At 47.6% G+C, this 12239-nt stretch overlaps 1 protein-coding gene and 1 long non-coding RNA gene across 14 annotated transcripts in view; one reads left to right on the forward strand and one right to left on the reverse strand.

Annotated features, from left to right (window-relative positions):
• The window catches only part of MGA (MAX dimerization protein MGA), a 94247-nt gene extending 86357 nt beyond the window's left edge, over window positions 1–7890 (reverse strand). For 11 of the 12 annotated variants that reach the window (XR_006282366.1, XM_038405108.2, XM_043517630.1 and 8 more), the window contains exon 1: window positions 7564–7890. The gene's annotated coding sequence lies outside the window, so the exon portion shown is untranslated. Of the gene's footprint in view, window positions 1–7370; window positions 7529–7563 lie in introns of those variants that run through there. The other variant, XM_043517625.1, reaches the window with a different exon arrangement.
• A 4-nt stretch (window positions 7891–7894) lies between these two features.
• Window positions 7895–12003, forward strand: LOC119857417. Of its 2 annotated transcripts, XR_005293571.2 has the most exons (3): window positions 7895–8194; window positions 10252–10461; window positions 11359–12003. It is a non-coding gene; the product is annotated as an uncharacterized LOC119857417 (long non-coding RNA). The 2 variants fall into 2 exon arrangements; XR_006282367.1 differs by lacking the exon at window positions 10252–10461 and having other exon boundaries at window positions 11362–12003.
• Window positions 12004–12239: the final 236 nt, after the last annotated feature.

Raw genomic sequence — 12239 nt, forward strand, 5'->3', positions numbered from 1 at the left:
GCTGGGTGTGGGATTCAGGCTGGGGCAGGGGTGCAGGCTCTAGGAGGGAGTTTGGGTGCGGGAGGGGGTCTGGGGTGCAGGCTCTGGGATGGAGTTTGGATGCTGGGTGCAGGCTCCAGGCTGGGGTAGGGGTGCAGGAGGGGATGAGGGGTGCAGGCTCTGGGACGGAGTTTGGGTGTAGGCTCTGGGCTGGGGCAAGAGGTGGGAGTGCAGGAGGGGGTGAGGAGTGCAGGCTCTGGGCTGAGTAGGGGGTACAGGAGGGGGTGAAAGGTGCAGGCTCTGGGAGGGAGTTTGGGGGCAGGAGGGGGTGTGTGGGAAGGGGGAGGGGGTGCGGGCTGTGGATGAGAGGTTTGGGGTGTGGGAGGGGTCTCGGCTGGGGAAGAGGATTAAGGTGCAGGGGGATGAGGGCTTTGGCTGGAGCTGAGGGTTTTGGGGTGTGGGAGGGCTCAGGGCTGGAACAGAGGATTAGGGTAAGGGAGAGATGAGGGCTCTGTTTGGGGCTGGGGTTGAGGGGTTTGGGGCGTTGGAAAGGCTCAGGACTAGGGCAGAAGGGCAGGGTAAGGGCAGCCTGCCCTGCCATTAGTGAGAAGGGGGGCACTAGGACCCTGAACCAGCAGTTGATGTGGGGAGCATGCAGAGCAGAGTCAGCATGAGCTGCAGGCTCCGGGGGAGGTGAGCGGGGGCAATAGACGGGGCCAGGGGAGAGACCCGGCCCCAAACATTGGTGGAGCCAGGCCCCTGGGTCCTGAATATTGCTGGACACCAAGAGTGTATATAACTCACCGCCCCGGGTGGTACTGAAGCAGAAGAGAGACCTTTAACTAAGGAGATTCAAATGACTGCACTGATTGTATCAGTGTGATGCCTCCACAATGGCAATCGCTTGAATTTCAGTCAGTTGAAGATTTACCTCTTCAAGTTGTTTGGTAACTTCAATCAATTATTAAATTCCTGATAATCAAATGAAACACTCCTGTGTGAATTCCAAGTGGATTTGAGGTATATTACAGTATATTGATCTCTTTAATGCAGACCAGAACTAACAGTGTTCCATCCTATATAAGCACTAAAAAAATTATGTAACCCAAATAGCTACATTAATCTTTTGCCACTTTGGAGAACCTGTAACAAACGTATTACAAGTAAGTTTGTCACCTCTGACAGGTTTCAGAGTAGCAGCCGTGTTAGTCTGTATTCGCAAAAAGAAAAGGAGTACTTGTGGCACATCTTAGAGACTAACAAATTTATTTGAGCATAAACTTTCGCGAGCTATAGCTCACTTCATCGGATGCATCTGATGAAGTGAGATGTAGCTCACGAAAGCTTATGCCCAAATAAATGTGTTAGTCTCTAAGGTGTGCCACAAGTACTCTTTTTTTTTTTTGGTCATCTCTGGAACCCAGATATTTTAACATAAGAATGGCATACTGGGTCAGACCAATGGTCCATCTAGCCCAGTATCCTGTCTTTCAACAGTGGTTAATGCCAGGTGTTTAAAAGGGAATGAATGCAATCATCGAGTGATCCATCTGGTCATCCACTGAAGTTTTTGGCAAACACAGGCTAAGGACACAGAGCATGGGGTTGCATCCCTGACCATCTTGGCTAATAGCTGTTGATGGACGTATCCTCTATGAACTCATAGTTTTGGCCTTCACAGCATCCCCTGACAATGAGTTCCAAAAGTTGACTATGCGTTGTGTAAAGCAGTACTTATTTTTGTTTGTTTTAAATGTGCTGCCTATTAATTTCATTGGGTGACCCATGGTTCTTGTGTTATCTGAAGGAGTAAATAACACATTCTATTCACTAATGTTTGGAGAAATTATATTTGAAACATAAACTGATCTAAATTCATCCTTTGGTTATGCTCACAAAGCCATATGGACTTTGACAGGGTTGTAGAGGCGTAATTTAGGGCACATCTTGCCCTATCATCGTTATCTGGTGAATCATATCAGAAACTGGCATAAGTAAGGGATTATTGTATAGAAATTAGAGCAGGAAATCACCAAAGTATAAATCGTCTTTCTTTATACAGAAACGAAGCCGTTAACACAAAGAGAAGAGCATGGACTGGAGTCTTACTAGGCAATCCACACTGCAGTACTGGCTGAAGAACTGAGCAGGTATCTACCTGGGCAATGCAGGATTAGGGTTTACAACAAACCAGTGTGCACAAACAAGTGGAAAAAATGGTAAGAAGTTGGTTTTCACTCAAAAGTGGTGATTATTTTTAAGTATATAGATAAACAGAATGCTCTTTTAGTTGTATTTTTTAAAAGATATATCATTGTATGTTATTTTCAGCAAATTTTATCATAAAGTCATTCGTGCACTCTCTATTCAGGGGGTCACCATAAGCCTGCTATACTTTTAACCACTCCTTACCCTCTTCATTCTGAAAGTTATAGAACAGGGAAATAAAACAGGGGAAGGTCCTGTTTGTGCTTCCTGTCATAGCAACTGTGGCAGAAGGAAAATGAAACAGACAAGAATCAGGCAGTTCTCATCAGTTACACTTTCTTACTACAAGCATTACCAAAAACGTACTATCTGCAGGGGGCACTCACCCAAAGGCATAAATGAAACTGAAAGAACAAACCAGAAGCGAAAGAGACAACAAAAACAAGTGAGGAAATAAGACACAGACATCAACAACCTCAGGAACAACTCTGACATCATAATCAAAAAGGCTGACAAAGGAGGTGCTGTCGTCATCATGAATAAGTTGGAATATGAACAAGAGGCTGCTAGGCACCTCTCTATTCCACATTCTACAGGCCATTATCCTCTGATCCCACTGAGGATTACCAAGAAACTACATCATCTGCTCAAGAAACTCCCTGAAAAAGCACTGGAACAGATCTGTGCAGACACATGCCTAGAACCCCGACTAGGGTTCTATCTGTATTCTATCTGTTACCCAAGATCCATAAACCTGGGAATCCTGGACGCCCCATCATCTCAGGCATTGGCACCCCGACAGCAGGATTGTCTGGCTATGTGGACTCTCTCCTCAGGCCCTACACTACCAGCACTCCCAGCTATCTTCGAGACACCACTGACTTCCTGAAGAAACTACAATCCATCGGTGATCTTCCAGAAAACACCATCCTGGCCACTATGGATGTAGAAGCCCTCTACACCAACATTCCACACAAAGATGGACTACAAGCCATCAGAAACAGTATCCCTGATAATGTCACGGCAAACCTGGTGGCTGAACTTTGTGACTTTGTCCTCACCCACAACTATTTCACATTTGGGGACAATATATACCTTCAAGTCAGTGGCACTGCTATGGGTACCCGCATGGCCCCACAGTATGCTAACATTTTTATGGCTGACTTAGAACAACGCTTCCTTAGCTCTCATCCCCTAGCACCCCTACTCTACTTGCGCTACATTGATGACATCTTCATCATCTGGACCCATGGAAAAGAAGCCCTTGAGGAATTCCACCATGATTTCAACAATTTCTATCCCACCATCAACCTCAGCCTGGACTAGTCCACACAAGCGGTCCATTTCCTGGACACTATTGTGGTAATAAGCGATGGTCACATAACCACCACCCTATACCGGAAACCTACTGACCGCTATACTTACCTACATGCCTCCAGCTTCCATCCAGGACACACCACACAATCCACTGTCTACAGTCAAGCTCTACGATACAACTGCATTTGCTCCAATCCCTCAGACAGAGACAAACACCTACAAGATCTCTAGCAAGCATTCTTAAAACTACAATACCCACCTGCTGAAGTGAAAAACAGATTGACAGAGCCAGAAGAGTACCCAGAAGTCACCTACTATAGGACAGGCCCAACAAAGAAAATAACAGACCACCACTAGCTGTCATTTTCAGCCTCCAACTAAATCCTCTCCAGCGCATCATCAAAGATTTACAACCTATCCTGAAAAATGATACCTCACTCTCACAAATCTTGGGAGACAGACCAGTCCTCACTTACAGACAGCCCCCCAACCTGAAGCAAATACTCTCCAGCAACCACACAACAAAAACACTAATGCAGGAAACTATCCTTGCAACAAAGCCCGATGCCAACTCTGTCCACATATTTATTCAAGTGACACCATCATAGGACCTAATCACATTAGCCACGCCATCAGGGGCTCGTTCACCTGCACATCTACCAATGTGATATATGCCATCATGTGCCAGCAATGCCCCTCTGCCATGTACATTAGCCAAACTGGACAGTCTCTATGCAAAAGAATAAATGGACACAAATCTGACATCAGGAATCATAACATTCAGAAACCGGTAGGAGAACACTTCAACCTCTCTGGCCACTCAGTAAAAGATTTAAGGGTGGCAATTTTGCAACAGAAAAGCTTCAAAAACAGACTCCAATGAGAAACTGCTGAGCTTGAATTAATATGCAAACTAGATACCATTAACTTGGGTTTGAATAGAGACTGGGAGTGGCTGGGTCATTACACATATTGAATCTATTTCCCTAAAGTTAAGTATCCTCACACCTTCTTGTCAACTGTCTAAATGGGCCATCTTGATTATCACGATAAGTTTTTTTCTCCCGTGAATAGCTCACTTAACTAATTAGCCTCTCACAGTTTGTATGGCAACTTCCAGTTTATCTGTATGTGTATATATATCTTACTATTTGTTCCATTCTATGCATCCGATGAAGTGGGCTGTAGCCCACGAAAGCTTATGCTCTAATAAATGTGTTAGTCTCTAAGGTGCCACACGTACTCTTGTTCTTTTTGCGGATACAGACTAACACTGCTGCTACTCTGAAACCTGAGACAAGGGAGGAGGCTCATTTGAATTCAGAACAAAGTATTCTCTCTCCAGGTTGTTAAGGTCTAGCAATCAATTTGAGCCAACTAAATAAACAGTATAGACAAGCCCTATGGCCACCACTTTTTAACTGGAGGAAGAGTTGCCCTGAGTTTTTAAGGGGTGAGAAAAATGAGAAGGATGGTCTTTTGACTTGTGCACCACAGGAGATCTGGATTCTATTTCCATCTCTGTCACAGACTTCTTATACATAACCTTAGGCAAATTACTTTATTTCCATGCCTGTTTTCTCATCTTAAACTTGAAATAATGAGGTGTAATGTTTGCAATGCATTTTGAGATCATTGGCTGGAAAGTGTTAGAGAAGGAAAAATGTATTAATACTATAAAAGAATGTCAAAGTGGGACAGTATTCCACCAATTAAAAAAAAAAAAAGTAAAATTTTTATAAGGCACATGCTCGCCTACCTTCTGTCCTATTCTTAACTCAAATTAGATTAGTAATCCTTTCCCTACTTCTCTAGCCCTCCCATTTCCAAAGTTGGCTTTTCTGGAAGTAGTGGTTCTTGTGATGAACAAATGACGCTTTTCTAGAGGACAGAATTTTATTTAGGTCAGTTTCATGTATCTACCCCGATTTTCTACATCCTCTTTTTCTTCTCTGTTCCTTTTCAGATTATTCCCTCCTATTATCCCTCTTACTACTTTCTTCTTATCCCAAGCCTCCATCATCCTTCCTACTCCCACCCCATTGCCACCCCCCCAACTCACAGAAATAAAGAAAATGGAAAGGACTGAAGTTTTTAAAAAAATCCACAGGAATATAATTGTTTGGGATACATCATCTGACTGTAGCAGATTGTCCTGCTCTAATTTTCCAATTTATTGGAAAATGGAAGAGCTCCCCCATCATCATGACCAGATTCTTGCTAACAAAGTCACACAGCCAAAAAAAAAAAAAAAACCCCAAAAAACACCCCACCCTTCAACCCCAATCTGACTACCAATTTAACCCAGAACATGTCTTAAAAAAAGGCACAGTGGTTTAATATCTAGTCCCATCCACCTTCTCTAAGAACCCTAATAAGGTAGAATTTGCCAGTACCTCTGAAACTGAGAATTCCAATCACTGATCACCTTCTGAAAGAAAAATCCCCTGTTGGATTTTTTCCCATGGCATAGGTCCAATAATGCTCCATCAACTTTGGATCCTCATTGTGAACTATAGAACCTAGATCACCGTGCCATTCTCCCTCCCCACCCCAGGCATCGCAGGGCTTACATGAACCACAGAGGCTAATACACTGAATACTGGTAACACTGCTAATAAGTATTGCTTCTAATAATCCCCAATGGGCATTATGATATCCTGTCCTAAGGGAGACAAAATTCATGCAGTATATGATCAGGACTGTACATCCAAGGAAGCAATCTCATAACCTGAAATTAGATTTTTGAGATATATTGACATATTTTTCACTTTATGCTGCCATAACCTAACCTATGAAAATAAAGGAGCAAAGAATATACTAGAATGTGTGGCACACAGAGCTGCAAAGTACTAAATAGAATATGCAAGGTAAAACAAAAATCCACGCAACAAAAGAATGGAAAGAGTGGTTTCAGCACAACAATAAATATCAGAAGAAAAGTGTTTCAGCAACACAGATGAAAAGAGCAAGAATCACCATTTTAATGAAGAGTCAAGCTACATACAGGATGCCACATACACCGTACAAAAGGAGATCTGTGGCCCTGTTATGCCTGAGACTAGAGACGTTCTCGCTTCCTCACACGTGTGTGTGGTTTCAGTTTGCAGTTGGGGCATGCCAGAGCTGTGATCTTCAGAGCAGACTTCTGAGTGGGGCGTTCGCTGTTGACCATGGAGCCTTTGCACATTGACACTCTGCTGTGGTTTCACCTGTTAGGGCTCCAGCAGCACAGGAGGCCCCGGGAGATCTGTATAGCTCAGACTGTGACCGAGATAAACCAAAGGGACTGAGTTGAAGCCCGAAGCTCCCTAGATCCTCGACTCGCCCCTCTCATCCGCAGCCCCGAGGCCCGTGGAAGTACGAGCCTCAGCGCTTCGCGCTCCCGCAGCCACCCAGCCCGTGCGGAGCAGGGCGCCCTGCGCTTCTCGAGAAGGCTGTAAACTCAGGGTCCCATCTGCTCGACGGGGACATCGACAGCAGCAGGGCGGCTCCTGGCGAGGGGCCAGCCTCGCCGCAGCAAAGCCCCCCCAGCCTCCCCCCGCGCGCTTAGGGTCACTGAAGGGGCGATAGCTCCTTGTGCAGCCGCCTCCCGGAGCGGGGCGAGGTCAGGCCGCGCTCCCCGCGCCGGTGCCCGGATGCAGCCGGCGGCGGCGTAGCTCCTGTCTGTCTCTCGACTCTGTCCCTATCTCCCTTCCGCCCCCGGCAGCAGGGCTCGGTCACGTGATCGCTCTCACGCCCCTCCCGGCGCCTGCTGTTCGCGTGCTCGCGGGAGCCGTTTCCCGGGGGCTAAGGAGGGGCCCAGCCTGCGCGAGAACCGCCACTCCCTCACCGCGCCCCCTCCCAGCGCCCGGGGAGTAGCCCACCTCGCTCTCGCCTCAAAAGCGTCCCCGAGAACGGGAGGCCGAGCCGCCGCTGGCAGGCGCAGGGGAGAGCGATCCCGTGTGATTGGGCCACCCAGCTCACGTGACACCCCTACCTCACGCCACCTCCTCGAATAAAACTTCAAAATGGGGGCGAAAATGCCGGCGGATCCCGTCGCGCGCTCCGGGCTCCTACCTGCTTCCCGCCGCTAGCTCCACGCGGCGCAGGGCCACACAGCAACCCACGAGCCCCGCTCGCAGCTCCTGAGGCCTTCGCCTGCCACGCGCAGCCTCTTCCCTCATTGGCTGTCAGCCCTGTCACGTGCTCTCACCCCCCCTTCGCCTGTGGGTCCGCCCCCACACCGTGGGAGCTGAGCCTTCCGGCGCGAGGCAGCCGCCTGGAAACAGGCGATGTTTGGCGCGCGTGCTGAGGCTAGAGAGGCCGCAGCGGACAAGCAAAGCAAGCGGGCCTCGCGACGGCCGCACAAGCGCCCTCCTGATTGGCTGTGTGACCAGTTCACGTAGTTTCCGTTCCTTCTCTTGACCACGCCCTTCCTGCCCCTCCTCTGCGCGAGGGAAACACGCTGTTCTCGCGTGGGCCAAACAGAACTCGTTCCTCATTGGTTGCCTGTAGGGCTCACGTGATTCTCTCCTTCCCGGCCCCAAATAACGGCCTAGCCCCGTTAGGTAGTCGCCCGCCGGGTGAGGAGCGGGGGGCGAGACCAGCCGAGACTAGGCTCGGTGTGAGACTAGCTGGCAGGGAGCAGCCGAAGCCGCGGGCTGAGCCGATGGGCTGGGCGTGCTGAGCAGGTGTCTTCATGTGCCAGGTACTTGAATGCCTCACGTCACTCCCCGCTCAGTCTCTTGCCCTGCCTGATCCCTCCCGACATGGTAGCCCCCCCCCCCACTGCCCGTCTCTGGAGCGCCAGCCCCCTGGGTCTCCCCCAGCGCCGCTCCCCCGAAAGCCCAGACTCTGCGCCCCGGGAACGGGCATGACGCCTCTGCCAAAGCCGGAGATGGCAGAGGAGCCTCCTGGTGGCTCGGACACATCCCCCCGCCCCCGGGTGGCACTTCCGAGTAGCGTTGTGGCCCCAGAATTCGAGGTGCTGCTGTAGGGAACATAGGGATGAACATTCCAGAAGACCTGGCGCCTGATCCGGGACTCCACTATCAACGGCAAAAAACCACTTTAAGGGAGTAAGGAATGAGGCGGGTGATGCTTAGCAGTGGATAGACCTCCACAAAGCAGACTAGCTGGGGCTTTGCAAAAGAAGGACAGCTTTATGTTATAGCTTGCGTACCTTTATCAGATGTGTAATATTTCTGAGGAATCTCTTCACTTTTTTAAACACTTTATATATTGCACATGAGTACATCGTTTACACCAATCAGGGGTGGCCAGCCTGAGCCTGAGAAGGAGCCAGAATTTACCCGTGTACATTTCCAAAGAACCACAGTAATACGTCAGCGCCCCCACTCCCACTGTCTCCCACCCACCGGCAGCCCAGGGGATCAGCACCTCCCCCTCCTTCCCCGCACCTCCCGATCAGCTGTTTCGTGGCATGCAGGAGGCTCAGGGGGAGGAGTGAGAGCACACAGGAGGGGGTGGGAAGGGGTGGAGTGGGGGCAGGGCCTGTGGCAGAGTGGGGGGTTGAGCAGTGAGCCCCCCCGCCACATTGGAAAGTTGGCTTCGGCCACGGGGTCGCATATTAACTTCTGAAGAGCCGCATGTGGCTCCAGAGCCACAGGTTGGTCACCCCTGACACCAATAGTTACATATCCAGTAAGAAACAGAATGATCACAAGTTGGGGGGATTGTTTGTTCATAAAATACCTCCAGTCTTTGGCTATAAAAATAGTTTGGTTGTAAAGGATATAGGACAAAGGATGAGGTGAAGAAAAAATACTATCATACAGCCAATAAATTAAAGACTTTTTAGTATAAAGAAACACTTTAAGAAATGTCAGGCTTTAATTAAAGGTTGCACCAAATATATGTTCTCCTACAAGCAAGAGAAAACTCAATATAAGACTACTTGAATAAATGAATGCATAAATATATTAATAGCTATGTATAAGGGAATTTTCACATGATTTGCGCACTTAACTTTCATTTGATTATGCACTTGACTTTCAATGGGAGTAAGGCTATTTGAAAATGGGACATAGCCTTGTCTACACTACACATGTTGACATATGTTACCTTACGTCAAACTCAGTATGGATGTATCTACACTCAAATTTGTCTCCAGCCAGCAACCCCATCACAAGACACAGTAAAACCACCTGCTTAACAGCACAGAGCCATGGTCAACCTATTGAGGTTGGTGCAGTGTAAGTGTAGACACTGCATGACCTGTGTCAGCCCTAACAGTCCTCCAGCAGCTGTCCCACAATGCCCCATTCCCTGTGACATTTACCAATCAGGAAACAATTTTAAATTCCACTGCCCAGGGGCCACCAGAAGCCACACACCACGTTAAAAATCCCTATGTGGTTTTGAAATGTGTTTTCCCAATTGCCCACCTTAGGGAAAATCTAGCAGTTCTTCCTTTTCGTGTGCAACTGCTCAACCATCCATTGCAGATTCCACACACCAGATGCACTCCTGCCTGGCGTAAATAGGAAGTATTGGATTTCTGGGCCTGTGGGAATAAGTGGCTGTGCAAGCACAGCTACAGATCAGTCATAGAAACAGGGATATCTATGAGCAGATTGCACAGGGAATGCAGGAAAAGGGGTACAACAAGGATCAGCACCAGTGTTGCATGAAAGTGAAAGACCTTCACCAGGGATACCACAAGGCTAGGGAGGCCAACAGTAGATTTGGTGCCGCCCTGTAGATCTGCTCCTTTTACAGCTAACTGCATGTCACGCTTGGCAGAGACCCCACCAGCACCCCATGGACAACTCTGGATACCTTGGAGGTGCCTGAGACGGAAATCCCTGCCAAGAACTGTGAAGAGAAGGAGGGGAGGGGGAAGACCTGAGCGGGGACTCCAACCATGCTCTGAGGCAGGGTCTATTTGCAACTCCACCACAGTCTAGCCTGTCCTGAGCATGGATGAGCCTGATGAAGGGGAATTGAACTCTGGTAAGTGTGTGCATGCATTTTGAGTTGCAATGGTTAAATTTAAAGATGGTACCCAGCCCATCCCCAAGCTAACAAGGCAGAGGTATCAACTTTTCAGTTTTCAGAGTAGCAGCCGTGTTAGTCTGTATTCACAAAAAAGAAAAGGAGTACTTGTGGCACCTTAGAGACTAACAAATTTATTTGAGCATAAGCTTTCGTGAGCTACAGCTCACTTTATTTGTATGAGAAGAGAGAGAGATACAACAAACAGAGGTAGAGTTGGCATCTGTTTTTCATTCCCCTGTTGGATTAGGTGGGGAAGGGAGTCATGCGAAGCACTTCGTTTATGTACATGGGGATGTCCCTTTTTATATTCCAGAGAAATATCAATGAAACTTTCATGTAGGATCTCTGTAGTCCTCTCCTGTAGGTTTCTAGAGATGGCTCCTTATTTCTTCCTCTGCAGGAGGACACTTTCCCACTCTGCAATGAGTTCAGTTGGCACCATTGCAGTAAACAGGCTAGCAGCATATGGGCCTGGGCGGTTTTGGGATGCCAGTAGCAATTGTTCTCTGTACTTTTGTGACCCACAGGAGAGAGAGATCAGCTAAAATCACCCCCACCTGTGGAAAATAGTGCCAATATTCAGTGCCATTGCCCTATACTCCTACCTGTGAAATAGGGACCAAAATTTTATAGCTTCATGCAACAGAAAATCCTTCTCCGACCTTGCCCCTCGTGGGTCATACGCACCATGACGGGGGCTAGAGAGCAGTGCTGTGTAGAGGCGCTCCAAAGCTGAAGTGTTACTAAGTGTGTCTTATTAAAAGCGTTTAAGGGAATAAGGGAAGAGAGTTTTGAAACTTACCTTTCGCTTGTAACTGTAAATCCAATGGTACATCTGTCTTGTTTTATCAGCAGCTTCTGACATGGAGGGCTTGAGGGGTGTGCCTGACCACAATGAGGAGGAGAAAGAAGAGGACCGGGGAGCATGTGTTCTGCAAAATCCTGCAAGCTAGTGCTGTATTGGACTGTGAACAAAGGGCTTGAAGGGCCAATGTGATCAACAGTATGGAGAAGGACAGAGAGGACAGGAAAAAGGCCAGGAGTCCCAGCTAGACAAGGAGAGAGAAATGCACACAGACATAATGGATCTTCTGAGGCAGCAAACCCAAATGCTACAGACCTTTGTTGACCTACAGGTCCAAAAATCCACAATTCTCTGCTCTTTGGAGAACTCCATGGTCGCTACTCTCTAGATCCATCAACATACCAGATGGCAACACAGTGCACATAAGTACCCCTGCTACTCCATGTTTGCGGGACAGCAAGGAAAACCACTGCTTCGCATACACTGACCTGTGAGAACCACAGTTGGTGTATGTGTAGACACAACGGACTACATTTGTGCACTCAGATAGACATAAATATTTCCTCCCTTTCAAGTTTAAAATTTTCACCGTTAATTTATGTTAAAAATTTGTATAATATTGCCTGTGGGTTTTTTTGCACATTGATTTTCTGCACTGTTTTCTCCCACTCAATAAAGTTCTGGTTTTGGAAGATCAAATTATCTTTATTATTTCACAACAAATTTTGCAGAATTCATAGTGGTATTCAGAGCACCACATAGTTCATAATTTCAGAAAACTCCCAGTCATATTTATAAATGGACAGCAAACACAACAGTTCTGAGAAGCACCCAAAGCTACAGGCCCAGAGCATACTCCAACACAGAACCCTACTGTGGCTTACTATTAAAGTGCTCTTTCAAAGTGTCTCTCAACTGCATAGCTACA

This window comes from Dermochelys coriacea, chromosome 6 (genome assembly GCF_009764565.3).
Source record: "Dermochelys coriacea isolate rDerCor1 chromosome 6, rDerCor1.pri.v4, whole genome shotgun sequence".
Classification (NCBI taxonomy): domain Eukaryota; kingdom Metazoa; phylum Chordata; order Testudines; family Dermochelyidae; genus Dermochelys; species Dermochelys coriacea.